Below are 15,553 nucleotides of genomic sequence, written 5' to 3'. Positions count from 1 at the left end.
GTTTGAATGGAGTCTGTAGCTGAAGAAATGCGGGAGGAGATAGGTTTCAAAGCAGAGGAAGTTTTAGCGGTTTGGAATGCTGCTCCTATCCGCTTCAATGTTAAAATAATTTGTTAAAAAGCTGAATATTTGAAATATTTGAAAAGGTAGAAACATTTTAAAAGATGTCCACACATGTCCTTAAAGAGCTGAACATTTTGGTATTTGTATGGTTGAAATAGCTGAAGATTTGAAGGAGTTGAAGAGAGCCAAAAAACGTACGGAAGCGGAAATATAATAAGTTTAACTAGAAAATGCATTTCCTGCTGAAAATGCGTGTGAATGCTGAAACAGCTTACGCTAAACTGGATAGCTGAGTATGAAGATTTGAAAATGTCTATAAAGGTTTATAAAGTTGTTGAAGTTTATAAAGGTCATAATTGTGTAAAATAAGTTTAAAAGGAGTTGAAAAGTTGAATATATAGAGGTTTGAATAACATTTCTTGCTGAAATTATGAAGAAGTTGAAAGACATGGATAAAAATCTTAAAACTATGAAATAGTAATTGAATAGACTTGGAGCTAAACTACCTTGATGGCTTGAATGTATATGAATCAGCTAAAGGAGTATGAAGATGTGGAAAAGTAAGAAACAGTCTTAAGTATGAACAGTAGTGAATTGTTTAACTCTTATAGGAATGATGTTGAATATTTAAAAATGTCTAGATAAAATTATTACTGAAAGACATGAAAAAAAAAATGATGTGTGAAATAGGCCTTCAAAGAGCAGAGTGTTTGCCCCATTTCAACTGTGCCTCTCCGAACTGTCTAATAAAGCGGAAAAAAGAAAAAAATAATCAAGAAAAAAAGTGAAATTGCCCTTTAATGGGCAGAGTGAGTCACCAAGGTGAGTGTATGTCTTATTGAGGGTCTGTGATCAGGCAGAAATCCCACCTTTTAGAGGCCTCAGAGAGGTCATTTCATCCAAAACCTCACCTAAAACCGCTGCCTCTAACTGACGGACCGTGAGTCTAACTGACAAAATTATTTTATTGTTAGAACCAGAAGAATCTGATAAAGACACAGTGTGAAGATTATGTCTGTAATGTGAAGAATATGAGAACCAGAGCATTTTAAAGGTGTGGTACAGTCTGCCTTTCTCCAGAAATGTCATGTCTCAGTTATCAAGGCGGCAGTTGGTTGGACACCATTTAGCTTGGAAGCCCAAAACTTCCATTGTGTAGGTCCGATTGCTTCAGTAGTCACATCTATGCGACCGGCAGAATATGTCCTACATTTTTATGTAAAAATTATCCGCGTAGGGTTTAATTTGTGGGAGTGAGAGGCAGTTATGTGGAAGGTTTTGGTGTATTTTTACACGAGTTCTACACTGTAACAGTTGGTTCCCCCACTCTGCCTCTGAACATTCCGTCCCATCCGGATCCCATTATAAATTTAGAAAGAGGTTGAAAAAAGCTTAAAACTAAAACTATGTTTGTTCAAAGACTGTTTAAGATTTTAAAAAGTTGAATAGGAATTGAATAGCTGTAATTAATGTGAATTGTTTAACGTTTGAATGGAGGTTGTAGCTGAAAAAATGCGGGAGGAGATAGGTTTCAAAGCGGAGGAAGTTTTAGCGGTTTGGAATGCTGCTCCTATCCGCGTCAATGTTAAAATAATTTGTTAAAAAGCTGAATATTTGAAATAGTTTAAAAGATTGAAACATGTTGAAATGTGTTTAATAGTGTGCTGAAAGAGCTGAACATTGTGATTATTGAATGGTTTAAATAGCTGAAAATTTGAAGGAGTTACACTTTTGAAGGATTTGGAGGCTGCTCCCATCCGCTTCAGTGTTAAATAAGTTGGTTAAAAAGCTGAATATTTTAAAAAGTTTAAAAGGTAGAAAAATGTTAAAAGAGGTCCAAACATGTCCTTAAAGAGCTGAACATTTTGGTATTTGTATGGTTGAAATAGCTGAAGATTTGAAGGAGTTGAAGAGAGCCAAAAAACGTACGGAAGCGGAAAAATAAGTTTAACTAGAAAATGCATTTCCTGCTGAAAATGCGTGTGAATGCTGAAACAGCTTACGCTAAACTGGATAGCTGAGTATGAAGATTTGAAAATGTCTATAAAGGTTTATAAAGTTGTTGAAGTTTATAAAGGTCATAATTGTGTAAAATAAGTTTAAAAGGAGTTGAAAAGTTGAATATATAGAGGTTTGAATAACATTTCTTGCTGAAATTATGAAGAAGTTGAAAGACATGGATAAAAATCTTAAAACTATGAAATAGTAATTGAATAGACTTGGAGCTAAACTACTTTGATGGCTTGAATGTATATGAATCAGCTAAAGGAGTATGAAGATGTGGAAAAGTAAGAAACAGTCTTAAGTATGAACAGTAGTGAATTGTTTAACTCTTATAGGAATGATGTTGAATATTTAAAAATGTCTAGATAAAATTATTACTGAAAGACATGAAAAAAAAAATGATGTGTGAAATAGGCCTTCAAAGAGCAGAGTGTTTGCCCCATTTCAACTGTGCCTCTCCGAACTGTCTAATAAAGCGGAAAAAAGAAAAAAATAATCAAGAAAAAAAGTTAAATTGCCCTTTAATGGGCAGAGTGAGTCACCAAGGTGAGTGTATGTCTTATTGAGGGTCTGTGATCAGGCAGAAATCCCAACTTTTAGAGGCCTCAGAGAGGTCATTTCATCCAAAACCTCACCTAAAACCGCTGCCTCTAACTGACGGACCGTGAGTCTAACTGACAAAATTATTTTATTGTTAGAACCAGAAGAATCTGATAAAGACACAGTGTGAAGATTATGTCTGTAATGTGAAGAATATGAGAACCAGAGCATTTTAAAGGTGTGGTACAGTCTGCCTTTCTCCAGAAATGTCATGTCTCAGTTATCAAGGCGGCAGTTGGTTGGACACCATTTAGCTTGGAAGCCCAAAACTTCCATTGTGTAGGTCCGATTGCTTCAGTAGTCACATCTATGCGACCGGCAGAATATGTCCTACATTTTTATGTAAAAATTATCCGCGTAGGGTTTAATTTGTGGGAGTGAGAGGCAGTTATGTGGAAGGTTTTGGTGTATTTTTACACGAGTTCTACACTGTAACAGTTGGTTCCCCCACTCTGCCTCTGAACATTCCGTCCCATCCGGATCCCATTATAAATTTAGAAAGAGGTTGAAAAAAGCTTAAAACTAAAACTATGTTTGTTCAAAGACTGTTTAAGATTTTAAAAAGTTGAATAGGAATTGAATAGCTGTAATTAATGTGAATTGTTTAACGTTTGAATGGAGGTTGTAGCTGAAAAAATGCGGGAGGAGATAGGTTTCAAAGCGGAGGAAGTTTTAGCGGTTTGGAATGCTGCTCCTATCCGCGTCAATGTTAAAATAATTTGTTAAAAAGCTGAATATTTGAATTAGTTTAAAAGATTGAAACATGTTGAAATGTGTTTAATAGTGTGCTGAAAGAGCTGAACATTGTGATTATTGAATGGTTTAAATAGCTGAAAATTTGAAGGAGTTACACTTTTGAAGGATTTGGAGGCTGCTCCCATCCGCTTCAGTGTTAAATAAGTTGGTTAAAAAGCTGAATATTTTAAAAAGTTTAAAAGGTAGAAAAATGTTAAAAGAGGTCCAAACATGTCCTTAAAGAGCTGAACATTTTGGTATTTATATGGTTGAAATAGCTGAAGATTTGAAGGAGTTGAAGAGAGCCAAAAAACGTACGGAAGCGGAAAAATAAGTTTAATAAGTTTAATAAAGATTTGGATAACAATAGTGTGAATGCTGGAAGCTCCAGCATTCACACTAACTAGAAAATGCATTTCCTGCTGAAAATGCGTGTGAATGCTGAAACAGCTTACGCTAAACTGGATAGCTGAGTATGAAGATTTGAAAATGTCTATAAAGGTTTATAAAGTTGTTGAAGTTTATAAAGGTCATAATTGTGTAAAATAAGTTTAAAAGGAGTTGAAAAGTTGAATATATAGAGGTTTGAATAACATTTCTTGCTGAAATTATGAAGAAGTTGAAAGACATGGATAAAAATCTTAAAACTATGAAATAGTAATTGAATAGACTTGGAGCTAAACTACCTTGATGGCTTGAATGTATATGAATCAGCTAAAGGAGTATGAAGATGTGGAAAAGTAAGAAACAGTCTTAAGTATGAACAGTAGTGAATTGTTTAACTCTTATAGGAATGATGTTGAATATTTAAAAATGTCTAGATAAAATTATTACTGAAAGACATGAAAAAAAAAATGATGTGTGAAATAGGCCTTCAAAGAGCAGAGTGTTTGCCCCATTTCAACTGTGCCTCTCCGAACTGTCTAATAAAGCGGAAAAAAGAAAAAAATAATCAAGAAAAAAAGTTAAATTGCCCTTTAATGGGCAGAGTGAGTCAGCAAGGTGAGTGTATGTCTTATTGAGGGTCTGTGATCAGGCAGAAATCCCAACTTTTAGAGGCCTCAGAGAGGTCATTTCATCCAAAACCTCACCTAAAACCGCTGCCTCTAACTGACGGACCGTGAGTCTAACTGACAAAATTATTTTATTGTTAGAACCAGAAGAATCTGATAAAGACACAGTGTGAAGATTATGTCTGTAATGTGAAGAATATGAGAACCAGAGCATTTTAAAGGTGTGGTACAGTCTGCCTTTCTCCAGAAATGTCATGTCTCAGTTATCAAGGCGGCAGTTGGTTGGACACCATTTAGCTTGGAAGCCCAAAACTTCCATTGTGTAGGTCCGATTGCTTCAGTAGTCACATCTATGCGACCGGCAGAATATGTCCTACATTTTTATGTAAAAATTATCCGCGTAGGGTTTAATTTGTGGGAGTGAGAGGCAGTTATGTGGAAGGTTTTGGTGTATTTTTACACGAGTTCTACACTGTAACAGTTGGTTCCCCCACTCTGCCTCTGAACATTCCGTCCCATCCGGATCCCATTATAAATTTAGAAAGAGGTTGAAAAAAGCTTAAAACTAAAACTATGTTTGTTCAAAGACTGTTTAAGATTTTAAAAAGTTGAATAGGAATTGAATAGCTGTAATTAATGTGAATTGTTTAACGTTTGAATGGAGGTTGTAGCTGAAAAAATGCGGGAGGAGATAGGTTTCAAAGCGGAGGAAGTTTTAGCGGTTTGGAATGCTGCTCCTATCCGCGTCAATGTTAAAATAATTTGTTAAAAAGCTGAATATTTGAAATAGTTTAAAAGATTGAAACATGTTGAAATGTGTTTAATAGTGTGCTGAAAGAGCTGAACATTGTGATTATTGAATGGTTTAAATAGCTGAAAATTTGAAGGAGTTACACTTTTGAAGGATTTGGAGGCTGCTCCCATCCGCTTCAGTGTTAAATAAGTTGGTTAAAAAGCTGAATATTTTAAAAAGTTTAAAAGGTAGAAAAATGTTAAAAGAGGTCCAAACATGTCCTTAAAGAGCTGAACATTTTGGTATTTGTATGGTTGAAATAGCTGAAGATTTGAAGGAGTTGAAGAGAGCCAAAAAACGTACGGAAGCGGAAAAATAAGTTTAATAAAGATTTGGATAACAATAGTGTGAATGCTGGAAGCTCCAGCATTCACACTAACTAGAAAATGCATTTCCTGCTGAAAATGCGTGTGAATGCTGAAACAGCTTACGCTAAACTGGATAGCTGAGTATGAAGATTTGAAAATGTCTATAAAGGTTTATAAAGTTGTTGAAGTTTATAAAGGTCATAATTGTGTAAAATAAGTTTAAAAGGAGTTGAAAAGTTGAATATATAGAGGTTTGAATAACATTTCTTGCTGAAATTATGAAGAAGTTGAAAGACATGGATAAAAATCTTAAAACTATGAAATAGTAATTGAATAGACTTGGAGCTAAACTACCTTGATGGCTTGAATGTATATGAATCAGCTAAAGGAGTATGAAGATGTGGAAAAGTAAGAAACAGTCTTAAGTATGAACAGTAGTGAATTGTTTAACTCTTATAGGAATGATGTTGAATATTTAAAAATGTCTAGATAAAATTATTACTGAAAGACATGAAAAAAAAAATGATGTGTGAAATAGGCCTTCAAAGAGCAGAGTGTTTGCCCCATTTCAACTGTGCCTCTCCGAACTGTCTAATAAAGCGGAAAAAAGAAAAAAATAATCAAGAAAAAAAGTTAAATTGCCCTTTAATGGGCAGAGTGAGTCAGCAAGGTGAGTGTATGTCTTATTGAGGGTCTGTGATCAGGCAGAAATCCCAACTTTTAGAGGCCTCAGAGAGGTCATTTCATCCAAAACCTCACCTAAAACCGCTGCCTCTAACTGACGGACCGTGAGTCTAACTGACAAAATTATTTTATTGTTAGAACCAGAAGAATCTGATAAAGACACAGTGTGAAGATTATGTCTGTAATGTGAAGAATATGAGAACCAGAGCATTTTAAAGGTGTGGTACAGTCTGCCTTTCTCCAGAAATGTCATGTCTCAGTTATCAAGGCGGCAGTTGGTTGGACACCATTTAGCTTGGAAGCCCAAAACTTCCATTGTGTAGGTCCGATTGCTTCAGTAGTCACATCTATGCGACCGGCAGAATATGTCCTACATTTTTATGTAAAAATTATCCGCGTAGGGTTTAATTTGTGGGAGTGAGAGGCAGTTATGTGGAAGGTTTTGGTGTATTTTTACACGAGTTCTACACTGTAACAGTTGGTTCCCCCACTCTGCCTCTGAACATTCCGTCCCATCCGGATCCCATTATAAATTTAGAAAGAGGTTGAAAAAAGCTTAAAACTAAAACTATGTTTGTTCAAAGACTGTTTAAGATTTTAAAAAGTTGAATAGGAATTGAATAGCTGTAATTAATGTGAATTGTTTAACGTTTGAATGGAGGTTGTAGCTGAAAAAATGCGGGAGGAGATAGGTTTCAAAGCGGAGGAAGTTTTAGCGGTTTGGAATGCTGCTCCTATCCGCGTCAATGTTAAAATAATTTGTTAAAAAGCTGAATATTTGAAATAGTTTAAAAGATTGAAACATGTTGAAATGTGTTTAATAGTGTGCTGAAAGAGCTGAACATTGTGATTATTGAATGGTTTAAATAGCTGAAAATTTGAAGGAGTTACACTTTTGAAGGATTTGGAGGCTGCTCCCATCCGCTTCAGTGTTAAATAAGTTGGTTAAAAAGCTGAATATTTTAAAAAGTTTAAAAGGTAGAAAAATGTTAAAAGAGGTCCAAACATGTCCTTAAAGAGCTGAACATTTTGGTATTTGTATGGTTGAAATAGCTGAAGATTTGAAGGAGTTGAAGAGAGCCAAAAAACGTACGGAAGCGGAAAAATAAGTTTAATAAAGATTTGGATAACAATAGTGTGAATGCTGGAAGCTCCAGCATTCACACTAATAAAGATTTGGATAACAATAGTGTGAATGCTGGAAGCTCCAGCATTCACACTAATAAAGATTTGGATAACAATAGTGTGAATGCTGGAAGCTCCAGCATTCACACTAACTAGAAAATGCATTTCCTGCTGAAAATGCGTGTGAATGCTGAAACAGCTTACGCTAAACTGGATAGCTGAGTATGAAGATTTGAAAAAGTTTATGAAGGTCATAATTATATAAAAGGAGTTTAAAAGGAGTTGAAAAGTTGAATATATAGAGGTTTGAATAATATTTCTTGCTGAAATTATGAATACGTTGAAAGACATGGATAAAAAACTTAAAACTATGAAATAGTAATTGAATAGACTTGGAGCTAAACTATATTGATGGCTTGAATGTATATGAATCAGCTAAAGGAGTATGAAGATGTGGAAAAGTAAGAAACAGTCTTAAATATGAACAGTAGTGAATTGTTTAACTCTAATAGGAATGATGTTGAATATTTAAAAATGTCTAGATAAAATTACAATTGAAAGACATGAAAAACAATGTATGTGTGAAATAGGCCTTCAAAGAGCAGAGTGTTTTCCCCATTTCAACTGTGCCTATCCGAACTGTCTAATAAAGTGGAAAAAAGAAAAAAATAATCAAGAAAAAAAAGTGAAATTGCCCTTTAATGGGCAGAGTCAGTCACCAAGGTGAGTGTATATCTTATTGAGGGTCTGTGATCAGGCAGAAATCCCACCTTTTAGAAGCCTCAGAGAGGTCATTTCATCCAAAATGTCACCTCAAACCGCTGCCTCTAACTGACGGACCGTGAGTCTAACTGACAAAATTATTTTATTGTTTGAACCAGAAGAATCTGATGAAGACACAGTGTGAAGATTATGTCTGTAATGTGAAGAACCAGAGCATTTTAAAGGTGTGGTACAGTCTGCCTTTCTCCAGAAATGTCATGTCTCAGTTATCAAGGCGGCAGTTGGTTGGACACCATTTAGCTTGGAAGCCCAGACCTCCCATTGTGTAGGTCCGATTGCTTCAGTAGTCACATCTATGCGACCGGAAGAATATGTCCTACATTTTTATGTAAAAATTATCCACGTAGGGTTTAATTTGTGGGAGTGAGAGGCAGTTATGTGGAAGGTTTTGGTGTATTTTTACACCAGTTCTACACTGTAACAGTTGGTTTCCCCACTCTGCCTCTGAACATTCCATCCCATCCGGATCCCATTATAAATTTAGAAAGAGGCTGAAAAAAGCTTAAAACTAAAACTGTGCTTGTTCAAAGACAGTTTAAGATTTTAAAAAGTTGAATAGGATTTTAATAGCTGCAATTCATGTGAATTGTTTAAAGTTTGAATGGAGTCTCTAGCTGAAAAAATGCGGGAGGAGATAGGTTTCAAAGAGGATGAAGTTTTAGCGGTTTGGAATGCTGCTCTCACCCGCTTCAGTGTTAAAATAATTTGTTAAAAAGCTGAATATTTTAAAAAGTTTAAAAGGTAGAAAAATGTTAAAAGAGGTCCACACATGTCCTTAAAGAGCTGAACATTTTGGTATTTGAATGGTTAAAATAGCTGAAGATTTGAAGGAGGTATGAAGGTCCAAAAAACGTACGGAAGAAGTGGAATAATAAAGATTTGGATAACAATAGTGTGAATGCTGGAAGCTCCAGCATTCACACTAATAAGAAAAACTAGTGCAAAATAATTTACCCAAAAAACAGAAATAAGGATCAGAATCTACAGCTCTGGAAGAAATTAAGAGACCACTCCAAATGTTCAGTGTCTCTTGTTTTACTCTCTAGAGGCATATGTTTGAGTAGAATGAACATTTTGGTTTTATGATATAAAACTACTGACAATATTTCTACCAAATTCACAATAAAAAAATTGTCATTTAGAGCATTTTTAATAAGTAATGTAGAGATGAAGATTGAAGAAAAATCCAGACTGGTCTCTTAATTTTCATTATATATGGTCTCGATCCGTGGCAATGAATTAATAACCTGTGGGGTTATCAAGATAAAACCATTCACAATACATAATTAAATTCATAAACCCGGGCTTTAATTAAAAGGTATAGATAGATAAGGGGAACGGACACGACTCATATCAAGGCGAACATAACAGTGATACTATCAGCCGCCGTGGGGAAAAGCCTCTTAAAACTGATGAGAAACAGGGGTCTGAAATACGGAGATGTGTATCGCCAAGATATACATTCACAAAGGGATTTCCATAATTTCAATTTTGGTCATTAAGTTATCAGATGGTTGTCTGTGTCCATAGCGGCTAACTGCCCATATGATTATCCACAGACAGGAGAATGTACTTAGCTCTGTTAATAGCCGCTCGCTAATGAGTGTGTGTGTGTGTGTGTGTGTGTGTGTGTGTGTGTGTGTGTGTGTGTGTGTGTGTGACCGGGCGAGTGTTACCATTTCCACAACTTTGCCTGAACACACACACACACACACACACACACACACACACACACACACACACACACACACACACACACACACACACACACACACACACACACACACACACACACACACACACACACACACACACACACACACTAGTAGTTCCTGCGTGAGAGGTCCAATGACAAAGACATTGAGAAAAACTATATAAAAATAGCATTCTTTGCACTGATGGTCTCGTTTGCTGTTACATGTAATTGATGATCATCAGAGGGGAAAATGAGACTGTTTCAGGAAGGTTTAAAAAGTTCCTCATAGCAACTTTAATTTGAATAATAACAATAAACTTTAATTTTATGATTTTATTTTAAGACGGTAAGACCTGTGTCTAACTGTCGGAGCTAGGATAACAGTAGTTGAAAGTTGCCCTGGTCTGCCTTCTCAGAGCGGGAACACTCTTTACTAAGAGCCCGAATTCTCTGGTCATATCTCGGGCGAGTTTTGCCGTACAGCAAGACTCTATCCCCAGCGTGGCCCGTCTTAATCTGCGGAGGGAAAGGAACTGACTGTGTTGTGTCGGTTTCTCCCTGATTCTTGCACTTTGCACTATAGTGCCCAGGCCTGCGTACATGTTGGGATGTTTGCGTCCGTCACTGTTTTGTACTGTTATGTGTTGTCGCCTCTCCTCGCTGTAAACCAATTTGCCCTCTTGGGACACTAGTAAAAATCTTGAATCTTGAATCTTGAATCTTGAATAAACGGTGCCATTCTTTCACTGTTGCCGGGTAACAGACACCGGATGAGGCTTTAAAATTCCACGGGGATTTTAACAGTGACTTCTTTCAGTGGCAGTGACATCATATGGTCTGAATTTAGTGTCTGGGACAAGCTGTCCTCACTGGCCCAAACAGATCAATGGGCTTTCTGTCTGTCTGTCTGTTACTGTCTACCCGACTCATTTAGGGACCCTTCCATCGACATTTATAGGAGTGAGTGTGTGTGTGAGTGAGTGAGTGAGTGAGTGAGTGAGTGAGTGAGTGAGTGAGTGAGTGAGTGAGTGAGTGAGTGAGTGAGTGAGTGAGTGAGTGAGTGAGTGAGTGTGTGTGTGTGTGTTTGTGGGGGGGGGGGGGGCTAAGTTCCTCGCAATTAGTCTGCCTGTATTTGTTCTTTGAATTTTATTTTAATTTTTTAAATTTTAAATATTGTTGATGGTTCGAGATGGATACAAATCAAACACACACACACACACACACACACACACACACACACACACACACACACACACACACACACACACACACACACACACACACACACACGGTGAGTAGAGACCCTCACCCAAAACACAGTGTAGCACCAACAGACAGTAACACCACCACAGGGCACCTCCGCATTATGTAATGTCTCAGTGTGTGTGTCTGAGTGTGTGTGTGTGTGTGTGTGTGTATGTGTGTGTGTGTGTGTGTGTGTGTGTGTGTGTGTGTGTGTGTGTGTGTGTGTGTGTGTGATTGAAAAATGCACCAAACAGCTAGAGGAGAGAATAATCAAGGCAATAAATAAACAATAGCTTTCATGGTTACGATTCCCAGCCCCCCACCACCGCACTTTGGACGAGGATTTTCCGCCTCATATCGCAAATACTATTATAGATGTATGACACACACACACACACACGCACACACACACACACACACACACACACACACACACACACACACACACACACACACACACACACACACACACACACACACACACACACACACACACACACACACACACACACACACACACACACACACACACACACACACACGACTTTCTCTAGCTGCTTCACCTTGAATGAGATGCTGTCATGGTGATGGTTAGGAGTTGTTGCTACAGTAACAAGGAGGAATGGGCATCGCATTCCGCAGTTCGGTTTTGGGCTGTGTCGTTTCCTGTGTATGTGTGTGTGTGTGTGTGTGTGTGTGTGTGTGTGTGTGTGTGTGTGTGTGTGTGTGTGTGTGTGTGTGTGTCGTTTTCGCCAGTTGGTTCTGGTGCGTAATTGCGCGAATCACAAACGTTTTGATTTATGATGGAACTGCATGGCCCCTGTATTATTATGCTCGTGCAGTCTGGTTGTTAATCGTGTATTTTAAGATGTGTGGTCCTTGTAGGCTAGTCTATTTTGTTTAAATTGTGAAACAGCTATTAGCCTAGTAGTCACTTAGGCTATCTCTAGAATTAAAATAAGACGTCGGTTCGCCTACTGTGACTGGCTTCAATCGCTCGTTACGTTACATTTGATAACCGGTGTGTGTGTGTGTGTGTGTGTGTGTGTGTGTGTGTGTGTGTGTGTGTGTGTGTGTTGCCTTGAATGATCAGGAAACCAAACGGTGTGTGTGTGGATGTCGCCTAAAATCCATTGTCATGTTATGATTCAAACTGAGGCAGTGACAGACAGTCCCTTGTGCGCTATGAAAACACACTAAACTGCTTTTTATTTATTCGGTTTTAAATCTGTAACAAAACTCTATTGAGACTAAAAATAATAACCCAGGAAGGAACGTAGGCTATCTGTTGCTAAGCGCGTAACTAACCACCCAGCCCATTCTGACTGTTGCGCCGGTTGGATGTCTGGCTCGAGTGCATATCTAACGTCTATATTCCCCCCCAGTTAAAATACACAGACTAAAACATCCTCTCTATTCTCTGTTTGTAGCGCATTGATTTGATGTTATACATGACTTCTCCGGAGACAATGAGATCCGTTTGACAGACACAATAAAAACACCATGTTGCAACAATAGGGCTTAAGCATTTTTTTGACACAACAGCTGGATTAAAAAACAAACAAACCATAGCCTACATAACATACCCCACCGTGTCCAATATGGCAGTAAACATCACGCCTATAATATGCCTCTATATATGCACTTTAACCCTCTCCTGAAGTGGACACACTAGCCTATAACACCATTAACGTTACCAAAACGTGCCATTTTTTACAAAGTTATAGCCTAATAAGGAGATGAAGGACTACTTTTCTTACCCCCATATTGGCGTTTGTCAGTCGGCTGTCCTCAGATGATTGGGAGGGTTAGTTTGAACCAGACGTCAAGGCGCGAGGGAGACCGTTAATCTCGACTGATAATGAGAAGAAGAAAAATGTCTGTGGTTATTGGTCTACTGAGAATAATTCACTGTGGCGCTCATATCCTAAACACTATATCAATAAAGAGGGGCGTGTCACTCAGTATAAGTGAACTTGACAAGGCAGCGTTTAAATTTGACCCCTCCGCCAAGCCAAGTGGGACTATATTCTCTCCATAAAATGTAAAAGTTGACTCACACTCACTCACTTCTCCCTGTAAACGGCGCAAATGATGCCGATGGAAAGTAGTTCCAGAGAGCAGGCTTCTTTTTCGGATGCCGTATCCCTCCGCGAAGGTGACCAGGCTCGTAGACGCCGCAGCACCTCAGGGTTCCCTTGGTGTCAATCCGCGGATGCAACAACAAGAGCCACTCACTTATTATCACATCACTCATTTTTAGGCGATAGATAGATAGATAGATAGATAGATAGATAGATAGATAGATAGATAGATAGATAGATAGATAGATAGATAGATAGATAGATAGATAGATAGATAGATAGATAGATAGATAGATAGATAGATAGATAGATAGATAGATAGATAGATAGATAGATAGATACTACTGTTTGGAAACTAGGACATTGAAATCAACTTTTTATTTGGTCACAGAAAGAAAAACGTGTAAGTAATATGAATGAAGGATAAACAATTGAGGAGGATTTGACACACTCTCACTCACACACACACACACACACACACACACACACACACACACACACACACACACACACACACACACACACACACACACACACACACACACACACACACACACACACACACACACACACACACACACACACACACACACACACACACACACACACACACACACACACACACACACCACCGACAGTGCAAGTGAATGAAGGAGAGGGCGTAACACTAACACACGAGGTAATGAGACAGTGATCCAGAGAGTGTGTGTGCGTCTGGTTATCACTGTATTAACATGTGTGTGTTGCTGTAAACGTTTGTCTGTGAATGCCTTTGAGACTGAAGTGTGCAGGCGTGTCTGTCTGTGTGAGGGCATTTCTCATTGTGTGCGTGTGTGTGTGTGTGTGTGTGTGTGTGTGTGTGTGTGTGTGTGTGTGTGTGTATGTGTGTGGGTACTTGTACAGGCATATTCCTGAGGACCAGTTTTAGCTTATAACCATCGGAATGAGGACATTTTTGGAAAGTGAGGAAAATGTTGCCTGGTCCTCACTTCCTCAAAGGGCTGTTTGAGGGTTAACACTAGGGTTGCGTTCCGAATCGCATACTCTTTCTTTTTTCTATTCTACATACTACATCCGACGATAAAAATAATCTAGTTAGGATGCAGTAGGCATACTATTGGGACATACTTTTCTCTCTTATTTCATCATAACATTGCGCCTTGATCTTGCCTCTTGCTTTTATATCCGTCGCATCCCCGTTTGTTTTCATATGGAGGCTTCGTCGATGTGACGTCACTTCACGTGCGCACTGGATTGTGGGTCAGAATCGCCCAAATAGGATGCAGTTTTCAACACTAACAATCTTGGCCGCATGAAGTAGAACATCCGGGTACTTCTAACCATCCTAAATCTGGCCACCAGAATCGGGACATCTTAAATCTTTTTTCTACATACTATATAGTAGAAAGTATGCGATTCGGAACGCAACCATGGTTTTAAGGTTCAGGTTAAAAGGGTTGGTGCCAGACATTGAGTTGGCATCAGGGGAATTGCACCTGTTGGAAGTCAAAGAAGTACTATATACAATAAATGGATCAACACATCTTCTCCTCATCACTTGGCATTGTGAAAAGAGTTGAGGCAGTGGATGATGCAGTCTGTAGCATCTAGCTTCTTGTCCTTGAAGGCCACCGTAGCTTCTGGAATTATTCGAACGAGCGTGGTTTCCTAGGGGACCGTTGCACTCTAGAACTTTCACCAATAGAAGCCCCAGAATATTCCAATATTCCACACTGCACTAGGTACATTCTACAGTAGAACTAAGGTGGTGGTGTGATGTCACCTCTGACCTCATAAATCACTGGTGGAAAGTCTATAAATAGGAGCTTTTTGAGACTTAAAACCAACTTCCAGGCTCCCTTTGTGGAGCCAGGATGGAAAGCTCTGCTGGTCACTGACCTTGAGTGAGCCAGAAGTATCGTGAGGCTTGTTCGGTTTGCCTGACGCGGCCAGATGTACCTTGAGCACGGCTCGGTTTCCCTGGCAGCCAGATGTACCCTCAGCCTTGCTCGGTTTGCCTGGCCGCTCACGTCCTAGTAATGCAGGAAGCTCTTAATGCTGGATGCAGATATACGAGCAGGACGAGCTCCAGTCTCTCATGAGACTAGGGGCAACCAGAGCTACCATTGCTGGAAGTTCATCTTTCTTTCTTTCTTTCTCTCTCTCTCTCTCTCTCTAGACTAGCAGGAGGGGCCCTCAGATTTCCAGGTACCCCTACCCGAGGTAGAACAAACCTCAACAATGATTTTTTTTATCTTTAGAATGTCCTGTTCATGAAATTGATTCTTGAGCACTTTTATCTTTGGGCGAAATATGTTTTTTTGGTTATTCTTTAGAACTACCCCAGTCCCTCAAAAAGAGCCAAATTAGGCCATTCCGAATAGGGGATATGTGACAAAAAAGCCCATAACTTGGGAATG

The sequence above is a fragment of the Ammodytes marinus genome (genome assembly GCF_949987685.1).
Source record: "Ammodytes marinus genome assembly, contig: scaffold_79, whole genome shotgun sequence".
In the NCBI taxonomy this organism is placed as follows: domain Eukaryota; kingdom Metazoa; phylum Chordata; class Actinopteri; order Uranoscopiformes; family Ammodytidae; genus Ammodytes; species Ammodytes marinus.
Note: the sequence above shows the minus strand (reverse complement) of the source record.